Raw genomic sequence first — 13,782 nt, 5'->3', positions numbered from 1 at the left:
AAGGTGACGCTTGCTGTGGTGAAGGTGACGCTTGCTGTGGTGAAGGTGACTCTTGCTATGGTGAAGGTGATGCTTGCTATGGTGAAGGTGACGCTTGCTGTGGTGAAGGTGACGGTTGCTATGGTGAAGGTGATGCTTGCTATGGTGAAGGTGACGCTTGCTGTGGTGAAGGTGACGGTTGCTATGGTGAAGGTGACGCTTGCTGTGGTGAAGGTGACGCTTGCTATGGTGAAGGTGACGCTTGCTATGGTGAAGGTGACGCTTGCTGTGGTGAAGGTGACGCTTGCTATGGTGAAGGTGACGCTTGCTGTGGTGAAGGTGATGCTTGCTATGGTGAAGGTGAGGCTTGCTATGGTGAAGGTGATGCTTGCTATGGTGAAGGTGATGCTTGCTATGGTGAAGGTGATGCTTGCTATGGTGAAGGTGTTGCTTGCTATGGTGAAGGTGATGCTTGCTATGGTGAAGGTGATGCTTGCTATGGTGAAGGTGATGCTTGCTATTGTGAAGGTGATGCTTGCTATGGTGAAGGTGATGCTTGCTATGGTGAAGGTGATGCTTGCTATTGTGAAGGTGATGCTTGCTATGGTGAAGGTGATGCTTGCTATGGTGAAGGTGATGCTATGGTGAAGGTGATGCTTGCTATGGTGAAGGTGATGCTTGCTATGGTGAAGGTGATGCTTGCTGTGGTGAAGGTGATGCTTGCTATGGTGAAGGTGATGCTTGCTATGGTGAAGGTGATGCTTGCTATGGTGAAGGTGATGCTTGCTATGGTGAAGGTGATGCTTGCTATGGTGAAGGTGATGCTTGCTATGGTGAAGGTGATGCTTGCTATGGTGAAGGTGATGCTTGCTGTGGTGGAGGTGATGCTTGCTATGGTGAAGGTGATGCTTGCTGTGGTGAAGGTGATGCTTGCTGTGGTGAAGGTGATGCTTGCTATGGTGAAGGTGATGCTTGCTATGGTGAAGGTGATGCTTGCTATGGTGAAGGTGATGCTTGCTATGGTGAAGGTGATGCTTTCTATGGTGAAGGTGATGCTTGCTATGGTGAAGGTGATGTTGCTATGGTGAAGGTGATGCTTGCTATGGTGAAGGTGATGCTTGATATGGTGAAGGTGATGCTTGGTATGGTGAAGGTGATGCTTGGTATGGTGAAGGTGATGCTTGGTATGGTGAAGGTGATGCTTGGTATGGTGAAGGTGATGCTTGGTATGGTAAAGGTGATGCTTGCTATGGTGAAGGTGATGCTTGCTATGGTAAAGGTGATGCTTGCTATGGTGAAGGTGACACTTGCTGTGGTGAAGGTGACGCTTGCTGTGGTGAAGGTGACTCTTGCTATGGTGAAGGTGACGCTTGCTATGGTGAAGGTGACGCTTGCTGTGGTGAAGGTGACGCTTGCTATGGTGAAGGTGACGCTTGCTGTGGTGAAGGTGACGCTTGCTATGGTGAAGGTGACGCTTGCTATGGTGAAGGTGATGCTTGCTATGGTGGAGGTGATGCTTGCTATGGTGGAGGTGATGCTTGCTATGGTGAATGTGATGCTTGCGATGGTGGAGGTGATGCTTGCTATAGTGGAGGTGATGCTTGCTATGGTGGAGGTGATGCTTGATATGGTGGAGGTGATGCTTGCTATGGTGGAGGTGATGCTTGCTATGGTGGAGGTGATGCTTGCTATGGTGAAGGTGATGCTTGCTATGGTGAAGGTGATGCTTGCTATGGTGGAGGTGATGCTTGCTGTGCTGGAGGTGATGCTTGCTATGGTGGAGGTGATGCTTGCTATGGTGGAGGTGATGCTTGCTATATGGTGAAGGTGATGCTTGCTATATGGTGAAGGTGATGCTTGCTATATGGTGAAGGTGATGCTTGCTATATGGTGAAGGTGATGCTTGCTATATGGTGAAGGTGATGCTTGCTATATGGTGAAGGTGATGCTTGCTATATGGTGAAGGTGATGCTTGCTATATGGTGAAGATGGTGAAGGTGATGCTTGCTATATGGTGAAGGTGATGCTTGCTATATGGTGAAGGTGATGCTTGCTATATGGTGAAGGTGATGCTTGCTATATGGTGAAGGTGATGCTTGCTATATGGTGAAGGTGATGCTTGCTATATGGTGAAGGTGATGCTTGCTATATGGTGAAGGTGATGCTTGCTATATGGTGAAGGTGATGCTTGCTATGGTGAAGGTGATGCTTGCTATGGTGAAGGTGATGCTTGGTATGGTGAAGGTGATGCTTGGTATGGTGAAGGTGATGCTTGGTATGGTGAAGGTGATGCTTGCTATGGTAAAGGTGATGCTTGGTATGGTGAAGGTGATGCTTGGTATGGTGAAGGTGATGCTTGCTATGGTAAAGGTGATGCTTGCTATGGTGAAGGTGATGCTTGCTATGGTGAAGGTGATGCTTGCTATGGTGAAGGTGATGCTTGCTATGGTGAAGGTGATGCTTGCTATGGTGAAGGTGATGCTTGCTATGGTGAAGGTGATGCTTGCTATGGTGAAGGTGATGCTTGCTATGGTGAAGGTGATGCTTGCTACGGTGAAGGTGATGCTTGCTACGGTGCAGGTGATGCTTGCTACGGTGCAGGTGATGCTTGCTACGGTGGAGGTGATGCTTGCTACGGTGAAGGTGATGCTTGCTACGGTGAAGGTGATGCTTGCTACGGTGAAGGTGATGCTTGCTACGGTGAAGGTGATGCTTGCTACGGTGAATGTGATGCTTGCTACGGTGAAGGTGATGCTTGCTACGGTGAAGGTGATGCTTGCTACGGTGAAGGTGATGCTTGCTACGGTGAAGGTGGTGCTTGCTACGGTGAAGGTGATGCTTGCTACGGTGAAGGTGATGCTTGCTACGGTGAAGGTGATGCTTGCTACGGTGAAGGTGATGCTTGCTACGGTGAAGGTGATGCTTTGTATGGTGAAGGTGATGCTTGCTATGGTGAAGGTGATGCTTGCTATGGTGAAGGTGATGCTTGCTACAGTGAAGGTGATGCTTGCTACGGTGAAGGTGATGCTTGCTGCGGTGAAGGTGATGCTAGCTATGGTGAAGGTGATGCTTGCTACGGCGAAGGTGATGCTTGCTACGGTGAAGGTGATACTTGCTATGGTGAAGGTGATGCTTGCTATGGTGAAGGTGATGCTTGCTATGGTGAAGGTGATGCTTGCTATGGTGAAGGTGATGCTTGCTATGGTGAAGGTGATGCTTGCTATGGTGAAGGTGATGCTTGCTATGGTGAAGGTGATGCTTGCTATGGTGAAGGTGATGCTTGCTATGGTGGAGGTGATGCTTGCTGTGCTGGAGGTGATGCTTGCTATGGTGGAGGTGATGCTTGCTATGGTGGAGGTGATGCTTGCTATGGTGAAGGTGATGCTTGCTATGGTGAAGGTGATGCTTGCTATGGTGCAGGTGATGCTTGTTATGGTGAAGGTGATGCTTGCTATGGTGGAGGTGATGCTTGCTATGGTGGAGCTGATGCTTGCTATGGTGAATGTGCTGCTTGCTATGGTGAAGGTGATGCTTGCTATGGTGGAGGTGATGCTTGCTATGGTGGAGGTGATGCTTGCTATGGTGGAGGTGATGCTTGCTATGGTGGAGGTGATGCTTGCTATGGTGAAGGTGATGCTTGCTATGGTGAAGGTGATGCTTGCTATGGTGAAGGTGATGCTTGCTATGGTGAAGGTGATGCTTGCTATGGTGAAGGTGATGCTTGCTATGGTGAAGGTGATGCTTGCTATGGTGAAGGTGATGCTTGCTATGGTGAAGGTGATGCTTGCTATGGTGAAGGTGATGCTTGCTATGGTGAAGGTGATGCCTGCTATGGTGAAGGTGATGCTTGCTATGGTGAAGGTGATGCTTGCTGTGGTGAAGGTGATGCTTGCTGTGGTGAAGGTGATGCTTTCTATGGTGAAGGTGATGCTTGCTATGGTGAAGGTGATGCTTGCTATGGTGAAGGTGATGCTTGCTATGGTGAAGGTGATGCTTGCTATGGTGAAGGTGATGCTTGCTATGGTGAAGGTGATGCTTGCTATGGTGAAGGTGATGCTTGCTATGGTGAAGGTGATGCTTGCTATGGCGAAGGTGTTGCTTGCTGTGGAGAAGGTGATGCTTGCTGTGGTGAAGGTGATGCTTGCTATGGTGAAGGTGATGCTTGCTATGGTGAAGGTGATGCTTGGTATGGTGAAGGTGATGCTTGGTATGGTGAAGGTGATGCTTGGTATGGTGAAGGTGATGCTTGGTATGGCGAAGGTGATGCTTGCTATGGTGAAGGTGATGCTTGCTATGGTGAAGGTGATGCTTGCTATGGTGAAGGTGATGCTTGCTATGGTGAAGGTGATGCTTGCTATGGTGAAGGTGATGCTTGCTATGGTGAAGGTGATGCCTGCTATGGTGAAGGTGATGCTTGCTATGGTGAAGGTGATGCTTGCTGTGGTGAAGGTGATGCTTGCTGTGGTGAAGGTGATGCTTTTTTATGGTGAAGGTGATGCTTGCTATGGTGAAGGTGATGCTTGCTATGGTGAAGGTGATGCTTGCTATGGTGAAGGTGATGCTTGCTATGGTGAAGGTGATGCTTGCTATGGTGAAGGTGATGCTTGCTATGGCGAAGGTGTTGCTTGCTGTGGAGAAGGTGATGCTTGCTGTGGTGAAGGTGATGCTTGCTATGGTGAAGGTGATGCTTGGTATGGTGAAGGTGATGCTTGGTATGGTGAAGGTGATGCTTGGTATGGTGAAGGTGATGCTTGGTATGGTGAAGGTGATGCTTGGTATGGCGAAGGTGATGCTTGCTGTGGCGAAGGTGATGCTTGCTGTGGCGAAGGTGATGCTTGCTGTGGCGAAGGTGATGCTTGCTGTGGTGAAGGTGATGCTTGCTATGGTGAAGGTGATGCTTGCTATGGTGAAGGTGATGCTTGCTATGATGAAGGTGATGCTTGCTATGGTGAAGGTGATGCTTGCTATGGTGAAGGTGATGCTTGCTATATGGTGAAGGTGATGCTTGCTATATGGTGAAGGTGATGCTTGCTATATGGTGAAGGTGATGCTTGCTACGGTGAAGGTGATGCTTGCTGCGGTGAAGGTGATGCTTGCTACGGCGAAGGTGATGCTTGCTACGGCGAAGGTGATACTTGCTACGGTGAAGGTGATGCTTGCTATGGTGAAGGTGATGCTTGCTATGGTGAAGGTGTGCTTGCTATGGTGAAGGTGATGCTTGCTATGGTGAAGGTGATGCTTGCTATGGTGAAGGTGATGCTTGCTATGGTGAAGGTGATGCTTGCTATGGTGAAGGTGATGCTTGTTACGGTGCAGGTGATGCTTGCTACGGTGAAGGTGATGCTTGATACGGTGAAGGTGATGCTTGCTACGGTGAAGGTGATGCTTGCTACGGTGAAGGTGATGCTTGCTACGGTGAAGGTGATGCTTGCTACGGTGAAGGTGATGCTTGCTACGGTGAAGGTGATGCTTGCTACGGTGAAGGTGATGCTTGCTACGGTGAAGGTGATGCTTGCTATGGTGAAGGTGATGCTTGCTACGGTGAAGGTGATGCTTGCTACGGTGAAGGTGATGCTTGCTACGGTGAAGGTGATGCTTGCTACGGTGAAGGTGATGCTTGCTACGGTAAAGGTGATGCTTGCTACGGTGAAGGTGATGCTTGCTACGGTGAAGGTGATGCTTGCTACGGTGAAGGTGATGCTTTGTATGGTGAAGGTGATGCTTGCTATGGTGAAGGTGATCCTTGCTATGGTGAAGGTGATGCTTGCTACGGTGAAGGTGATGCTTGCTACGGTGAAGGTGATGCTTGCTACGGTGAAGGTGATGCTAGCTATGGTGAAGGTGATGCTTGCTACGGCGAAGGTGATGCTTGCTACGGTGAAGGTGATGCTTGCTACGGTGAAGGTGATGCTTGCTGTGGTGAAGGTGATGCTTGCTGTGGTGAAGGTGAAGCTTGCTGTGGTGAAGGTGATGCTTGCTGTGGTGAAGGTGATGCTTGCTATGGTGAAGGTGATGCTTGCTCTGGTGAAGGTGATGCTTGCTATTTTGAAGGTGATGCTTGCTATGGTGAAGGTGATGCTTGCTATGGTGAAGGTGATGCTTGCTATGGTGAAGGTGATGCTTGCTATGGTGAAGGTGATGCTTTCTATGGTGAAGGTGATGCTTGCTATGGTGAAGGTGATGTTGCTATGGTGAAGGTGATGCTTGCTATGGTGAAGGTGATGCTTGGTATGGTGAAGGTGATGCTTGGTATGGTGAAGGTGATGCTTGCTATGGTGAAGGTGATGCTTGGTATGGTGAAGGTGATCCTTGGTATGGTGAAGGTGATGCTTGGTATGGTGAAGGTGATGCTTGCTATGGTGAAGGTGATGCTTGCTATGGTGAAGGTGATGCTTGCTATGGTGAAGGTGATGCTTGCTATGGTGAAGGTGATGCTTGCTATGGTGAAGGTGATGCTTGCTATGGTGAAGGTGATGCTTGCTATGGTGAAGGTGATGCTTGCTATGGTGAAGGTGATGCTTGCTATGGTGTAGGTGATGCTTGCTATGGTGAAGGTGATGCTTGCTATGGTGAAGGTGATGCTTGCTATGGCGAAGGTGTTGCTTGCTGTGGAGAAGGTGATGCTTGCTGTGGTGAAGGTGATGCTTGCTATGGTGAATGTGATGCTTGCTGTGGTGAAGGTGATGCTTGGTATGGTGAAGGTGATGCTTGGTATGGTGAAGGTGATGCTTGGTATGGTGAAGGTGATGCTTGGTATGGTGAAGGTGATGCTTGGTATGGTGAAGGTGATGCTTGCTATGGTAAAGGTGATGCTTGCTATGGTGAAGGTGATGCTTGCTATGGTAAAGGTGATGCTTGCTATGGTGAAGGTGACGCTTGCTGTGGTGAAGGTGACGCTTGCTGTGGTGAAGGTGACTCTTGCTATGGTGAAGGTGACGCTTGCTATGGTGAAGGTGACGCTTGCTGTGGTGAAGGTGACGCTTGCTATGGTGAAGGTGACGCTTGCTGTGGTGAAGGTGACGCTTGCTATGGTGAAGGTGACGCTTGCTATGGTGAAGGTGACGCTTGCTGTGGTGAAGGTGACGCTTGCTATGGTGAAGGTGACGCTTGCTGTGGTGAAGGTGATGCTTGCTATGGTGAAGGTGAGGCTTGCTATGGTGAAGGTGATGCTTGCTATGGTGAAGGTGATGCTTGCTATGGTGAAGGTGATGCTTGCTATGGTGAAGGTGATGCTTGCTATGGTGAAGGTGATGCTTGCTATGGTGAAGGTGATGCTTGCTATGGTGAAGGTGTTGCTTGCTATGGTGAAGGTGATGCTTGCTATGGTGAAGGTGATGCTTGCTATGGTGAAGGTGATGCTTTCTATTGTGAAGGTGATGCTTGCTATGGTGAAGGTGATGCTTGCTATGGTGAAGGTGATGCTTGCTATGGTGAAGGTGATGCTTGCTATGGTGAAGGTGATGCTTGCTGTGGTGAAGGTGATGCTTGCTATGGTGAAGGTGATGCTTGCTGTGGTGAAGGTGATGCTTGCTGTGGTGAAGGTGATGCTTGCTATGGTGAAGGTGATGCTTGCTGTGGTGAAGGTGATGCTTGCTATGGTGAAGGTGATGCTTGCTATGGTGAAGGTGATGCTTGCTATGGTGAAGGTGATGCTTGCTATGGTGAAGGTGATGCTTGCTATGGTGAAGGTGATGCTTGCTATGGTGAAGGTGATGCTTGCTATGGTGAAGGTGAGGCTTGCTATGGTGAAGGTGATGCTTGCTATGGTGAAGGTGATCCTTGCTATGGTGAAGGTGATGCTTGCTATGGTGAAGGTGTTGCTTGCTATGGTGAAGGTGATGCTTGCTATGGTGAAGGTGATGCTTGCTATGGTGAAGGTGATGCTTGCTATGGTGAAGGTGATGCTTGCTATGGTGAAGGTGATGCTTGCTGTGGTGAAGGTGATGCTTGCTATGGTGAAGGTGATGCTTGCTGTGGTGAAGGTGATGCTTGCTGTGGTGAAGGTGATGCTTGCTATGGTGAAGGTGATGCTTGCTATGGTGAAGGTGATGCTTGCTATGGTGAAGGTGATGCTTGCTATGGTGGAGGTGATGCTTTCTATGGTGAAGGTGATGCTTGCTATGGTGAAGGTGATGTTGCTATGGTGAAGGTGATGCTTGCTATGGTGAAGGTGATGCTTGGTATGGTGAAGGTGATGCTTGGTATGGTGAAGGTGATGCTTGGTATGGTGAAGGTGATGCTTGGTATGGTGAAGGTGATGCTTGGTATGGTGAAGGTGATGCTTGGTATGGTGAAGGTGATGCTTGGTATGGTAAAGGTGATGCTTGCTATGGTGAAGGTGATGCTTGCTATGGTAAAGGTGATGCTTGCTATGGTGAAGGTGACGCTTGCTGTGGTGAAGGTGACGCTTGCTGTGGTGAAGGTGACTCTTGCTATGGTGAAGGTGATGCTTGCTATGGTGAAGGTGATGCTTGCTATGGCGAAGGTGTTGCTTGCTGTGGAGAAGGTGATGCTTGCTGTGGTGAAGGTGATGCTTGCTATGGTGAATGTGATGCTTGCTGTGGTGAAGGTGATGCTTGGTATGGTGAAGGTGATGCTTGGTATGGTGAAGGTAATGCTTGGTATGGTGAAGGTGATGCTTGGTATGGTGAAGGTGATGCTTGGTATGGTGAAGGTGATGCTTGCTATGGTAAAGGTGATGCTTGCTATGGTGAAGGTGATGCTTGCTATGGTGAAGGTGATGCTTGCTATGGTGAAGGTGATGCCTGCTATGGTGAAGGTGATGCTTGCTATGGTGAAGGTGATGCTTGCTGTGGTGAAGGTGATGCTTGCTGTGGTGAAGGTGATGCTTTCTATGGTGAAGGTGATGCTTGCTATGGTGAAGGTGATGCTTGCTATGGTGAAGGTGATGCTTGCTATGGTGAAGGTGATGCTTGCTATGGTGAAGGTGATGCTTGCTATGGTGAAGGTGATGCTTGCTATGGTGAAGGTGATGCTTGCTATGGTGAAGGTGATGCTTGCTATGGCGAAGGTGTTGCTTGCTGTGGAGAAGGTGATGCTTGCTGTGGTGAAGGTGATGCTTGCTATGGTGAAGGTGATGCTTGCTATGGTGAAGGTGATGCTTGGTATGGTGAAGGTGATGCTTGGTATGGTGAAGGTGATGCTTGGTATGGTGAAGGTGATGCTTGGTATGGCGAAGGTGATGCTTGCTGTGGCGAAGGTGATGCTTGCTGTGGCGAAGGTGATGCTTGCTGTGGTGAAGGTGATGCTTGCTGTGGTGAAGGTGATGCTTGCTATGGTGAAGGTGATGTTTGCTATGGTGAAGGTGATGCTTGCTATGATGAAGGTGATGCTTGCTATGGTGAAGGTGATGCTTGCTATGGTGAAGGTGATGCTTGCTATATGGTGAAGGTGATGCTTGCTATATGGTGAAGGTGATGCTTGCTATATGGTGAAGGTGATGCTTGCTATATGGTGAAGGTGATGCTTGCTATATGGTGAAGGTGATGCTTGCTATATGGTGAAGGTGATGCTTGCTATATGGTGAAGGTGATGCTTGCTATATGGTGAAGGTGATGCTTGCTATATGGTGAAGGTGATGCTTGCTATATGGTGAAGGTGATGCTTGCTATATGGTGAAGGTGATGCTTGCTATATGGTGAAGATGGTGAAGGTGATGCTTGCTATATGGTGAAGGTGATGCTTGCTATATGGTGAAGGTGATGCTTGCTATATGGTGAAGGTGATGCTTGCTATATGGTGAAGGTGATGCTTGCTATATGGTGAAGGTGATGCTTGCTATATGGTGAAGGTGATGCTTGCTATATGGTGAAGGTGATGCTTGCTATATGGTGAAGGTGATGCTTGCTATGGTGAAGGTGATGCTTGCTATGGTGAAGGTGATGCTTGGTATGGTGAAGGTGATGCTTGGTATGGTGAAGGTGATGCTTGGTATGGTGAAGGTGATGCTTGCTATGGTAAAGGTGATGCTTGGTATGGTGAAGGTGATGCTTGGTATGGTGAAGGTGATGCTTGCTATGGTAAAGGTGATGCTTGCTATGGTGAAGGTGATGCTTGCTATGGTGAAGGTGATGCTTGCTATGGTGAAGGTGATGCTTGCTATGGTGAAGGTGATGCTTGCTATGGTGAAGGTGATGCTTGCTATGGTGAAGGTGATGCTTGCTATGGTGAAGGTGATGCTTGCTATGGTGAAGGTGATGCTTGCTACGGTGAAGGTGATGCTTGCTACGGTGCAGGTGATGCTTGCTACGGTGCAGGTGATGCTTGCTACGGTGGAGGTGATGCTTGCTACGGTGAAGGTGATGCTTGCTACGGTGAAGGTGATGCTTGCTACGGTGAAGGTGATGCTTGCTACGGTGAAGGTGATGCTTGCTACGGTGAATGTGATGCTTGCTACGGTGAAGGTGATGCTTGCTACGGTGAAGGTGATGCTTGCTACGGTGAAGGTGATGCTTGCTACGGTGAAGGTGGTGCTTGCTACGGTGAAGGTGATGCTTGCTACGGTGAAGGTGATGCTTGCTACGGTGAAGGTGATGCTTGCTACGGTGAAGGTGATGCTTGCTACGGTGAAGGTGATGCTTTGTATGGTGAAGGTGATGCTTGCTATGGTGAAGGTGATGCTTGCTATGGTGAAGGTGATGCTTGCTACGGTGAAGGTGATGCTTGCTACGGTGAAGGTGATGCTTGCTGCGGTGAAGGTGATGCTAGCTATGGTGAAGGTGATGCTTGCTACGGCGAAGGTGATGCTTGCTACGGTGAAGGTGATACTTGCTATGGTGAAGGTGATGCTTGCTATGGTGAAGGTGATGCTTGCTATGGTGAAGGTGATGCTTGCTATGGTGAAGGTGATGCTTGCTATGGTGAAGGTGATGCTTGCTATGGTGAAGGTGATGCTTGCTATGGTGAAGGTGATGCTTGCTATGGTGAAGGTGATGCTTGCTATGGTGAAGGTGATGCTTGCTATGGTGGAGGTGATGCTTGCTGTGCTGGAGGTGATGCTTGCTATGGTGGAGGTGATGCTTGCTATGGTGGAGGTGATGCTTGCTATGGTGAAGGTGATGCTTGCTATGGTGAAGGTGATGCTTGCTATGGTGCAGGTGATGCTTGTTATGGTGAAGGTGATGCTTGCTATGGTGGAGGTGATGCTTGCTATGGTGGAGCTGATGCTTGCTATGGTGAATGTGCTGCTTGCTATGGTGAAGGTGATGCTTGCTATGGTGGAGGTGATGCTTGCTATGGTGGAGGTGATGCTTGCTATGGTGGAGGTGATGCTTGCTATGGTGGAGGTGATGCTTGCTATGGTGAAGGTGATGCTTGCTATGGTGAAGGTGATGCTTGCTATGGTGAAGGTGATGCTTGCTATGGTGAAGGTGATGCTTGCTATGGTGAAGGTGATGCTTGCTATGGTGAAGGTGATGCTTGCTATGGTGAAGGTGATGCTTGCTATGGTGAAGGTGATGCTTGCTATGGTGAAGGTGATGCTTGCTATGGTGAAGGTGATGCCTGCTATGGTGAAGGTGATGCTTGCTATGGTGAAGGTGATGCTTGCTGTGGTGAAGGTGATGCTTGCTGTGGTGAAGGTGATGCTTTCTATGGTGAAGGTGATGCTTGCTATGGTGAAGGTGATGCTTGCTATGGTGAAGGTGATGCTTGCTATGGTGAAGGTGATGCTTGCTATGGTGAAGGTGATGCTTGCTATGGTGAAGGTGATGCTTGCTATGGTGAAGGTGATGCTTGCTATGGTGAAGGTGATGCTTGCTATGGCGAAGGTGTTGCTTGCTGTGGAGAAGGTGATGCTTGCTGTGGTGAAGGTGATGCTTGCTATGGTGAAGGTGATGCTTGCTATGGTGAAGGTGATGCTTGGTATGGTGAAGGTGATGCTTGGTATGGTGAAGGTGATGCTTGGTATGGTGAAGGTGATGCTTGGTATGGCGAAGGTGATGCTTGCTATGGTGAAGGTGATGCTTGCTATGGTGAAGGTGATGCTTGCTATGGTGAAGGTGATGCTTGCTATGGTGAAGGTGATGCTTGCTATGGTGAAGGTGATGCTTGCTATGGTGAAGGTGATGCCTGCTATGGTGAAGGTGGTGCTTGCTATGGTGAAGGTGATGCTTGCTGTGGTGAAGGTGATGCTTGCTGTGGTGAAGGTGATGCTTTTTTATGGTGAAGGTGATGCTTGCTATGGTGAAGGTGATGCTTGCTATGGTGAAGGTGATGCTTGCTATGGTGAAGGTGATGCTTGCTATGGTGAAGGTGATGCTTGCTATGGTGAAGGTGATGCTTGCTATGGCGAAGGTGTTGCTTGCTGTGGAGAAGGTGATGCTTGCTGTGGTGAAGGTGATGCTTGCTATGGTGAAGGTGATCCTTGGTATGGTGAAGGTGATGCTTGGTATGGTGAAGGTGATGCTTGGTATGGTGAAGGTGATGCTTGGTATGGTGAAGGTGATGCTTGGTATGGTGAAGGTGATGCTTGGTATGGCGAAGGTGATGCTTGCTGTGGCGAAGGTGATGCTTGCTGTGGCGAAGGTGATGCTTGCTGTGGTGAAGGTGATGCTTGCTATGGTGAAGGTGATGCTTGCTATGGTGAAGGTGATGCTTGCTATGATGAAGGTGATGCTTGCTATGGTGAAGGTGATGCTTGCTATGGTGAAGGTGATGCTTGCTATATGGTGAAGGTGATGCTTGCTATATGGTGAAGGTGATGCTTGCTATATGGTGTAGGTGATGCTTGCTACGGTGAAGGTGATGCTTGCTGCGGTGAAGGTGATGCTTGCTACGGCGAAGGTGATGCTTGCTACGGTGAAGGTGATACTTGCTATGGTGAAGGTGATGCTTGCTATGGTGAAGGTGATGCTTGCTATGGTGAAGGTGTGCTTGCTATGGTGAAGGTGATGCTTGCTATGGTGAAGGTGATGCTTGCTATGGTGAAGGTGATGCTTGCTATGGTGAAGGTGATGCTTGCTATGGTGAAGGTGATGCTTGTTACGGTGCAGGTGATGCTTGCTACGGTGAAGGTGATGCTTGATACGGTGAAGGTGATGCTTGCTACGGTGAAGGTGATGCTTGCTACGGTGAAGGTGATGCTTGCTACGGTGAAGGTGATGCTTGCTACGGTGAAGGTGATGCTTGCTACGGTGAAGGTGATGCTTGCTACGGTGAAGGTGATGCTTGCTATGGTGAAGGTGATGCTTGCTACGGTGAAGGTGATGCTTGCTACGGTGAAGGTGATGCTTGCTACGGTGAAGGTGATGCTTGCTACGGTGAAGGTGATGCTTGCTACGGTAAAGGTGATGCTTGCTACGGTGAAGGTGATGCTTGCTACGGTGAAGGTGATGCTTGCTACGGTGAAGGTGATGCTTTGTATGGTGAAGGTGATGCTTGCTATGGTGAAGGTGATCCTTGCTATGGTGAAGGTGATGCTTGCTACGGTGAAGGTGATGCTTGCTACGGTGAAGGTGATGCTTGCTACGGTGAAGGTGATGCTAGCTATGGTGAAGGTGATGCTTGCTACGGCGAAGGTGATGCTTGCTACGGTGAAGGTGATGCTTGCTACGGTGAAGGTGATGCTTGCTGTGGTGAAGGTGATGCTTGCTGTGGTGAAGGTGAAGCTTGCTGTGGTGAAGGTGATGCTTGCTGTGGTGAAGGTGATGCTTGCTGTGGTGAAGGTGATGCTTGCTATGGTGAAGGTGATGCTTGCTCTGGTGAAGGTGATGCTTGCTATTTTGAAGGTGATGCTTGCTATGGTGAAGGTGATGCTTGCTATGGTGAAGGTGATGCTTGCTA

The sequence above is a fragment of the Amblyomma mixtum genome, chromosome 3, assembly GCF_055824585.1.
Source record: "Amblyomma mixtum isolate Tamu chromosome 3, ASM5582458v1, whole genome shotgun sequence".
NCBI classification, from domain to species: domain Eukaryota; kingdom Metazoa; phylum Arthropoda; class Arachnida; order Ixodida; family Ixodidae; genus Amblyomma; species Amblyomma mixtum.
This window is presented reverse-complemented; position numbering follows the sequence as displayed.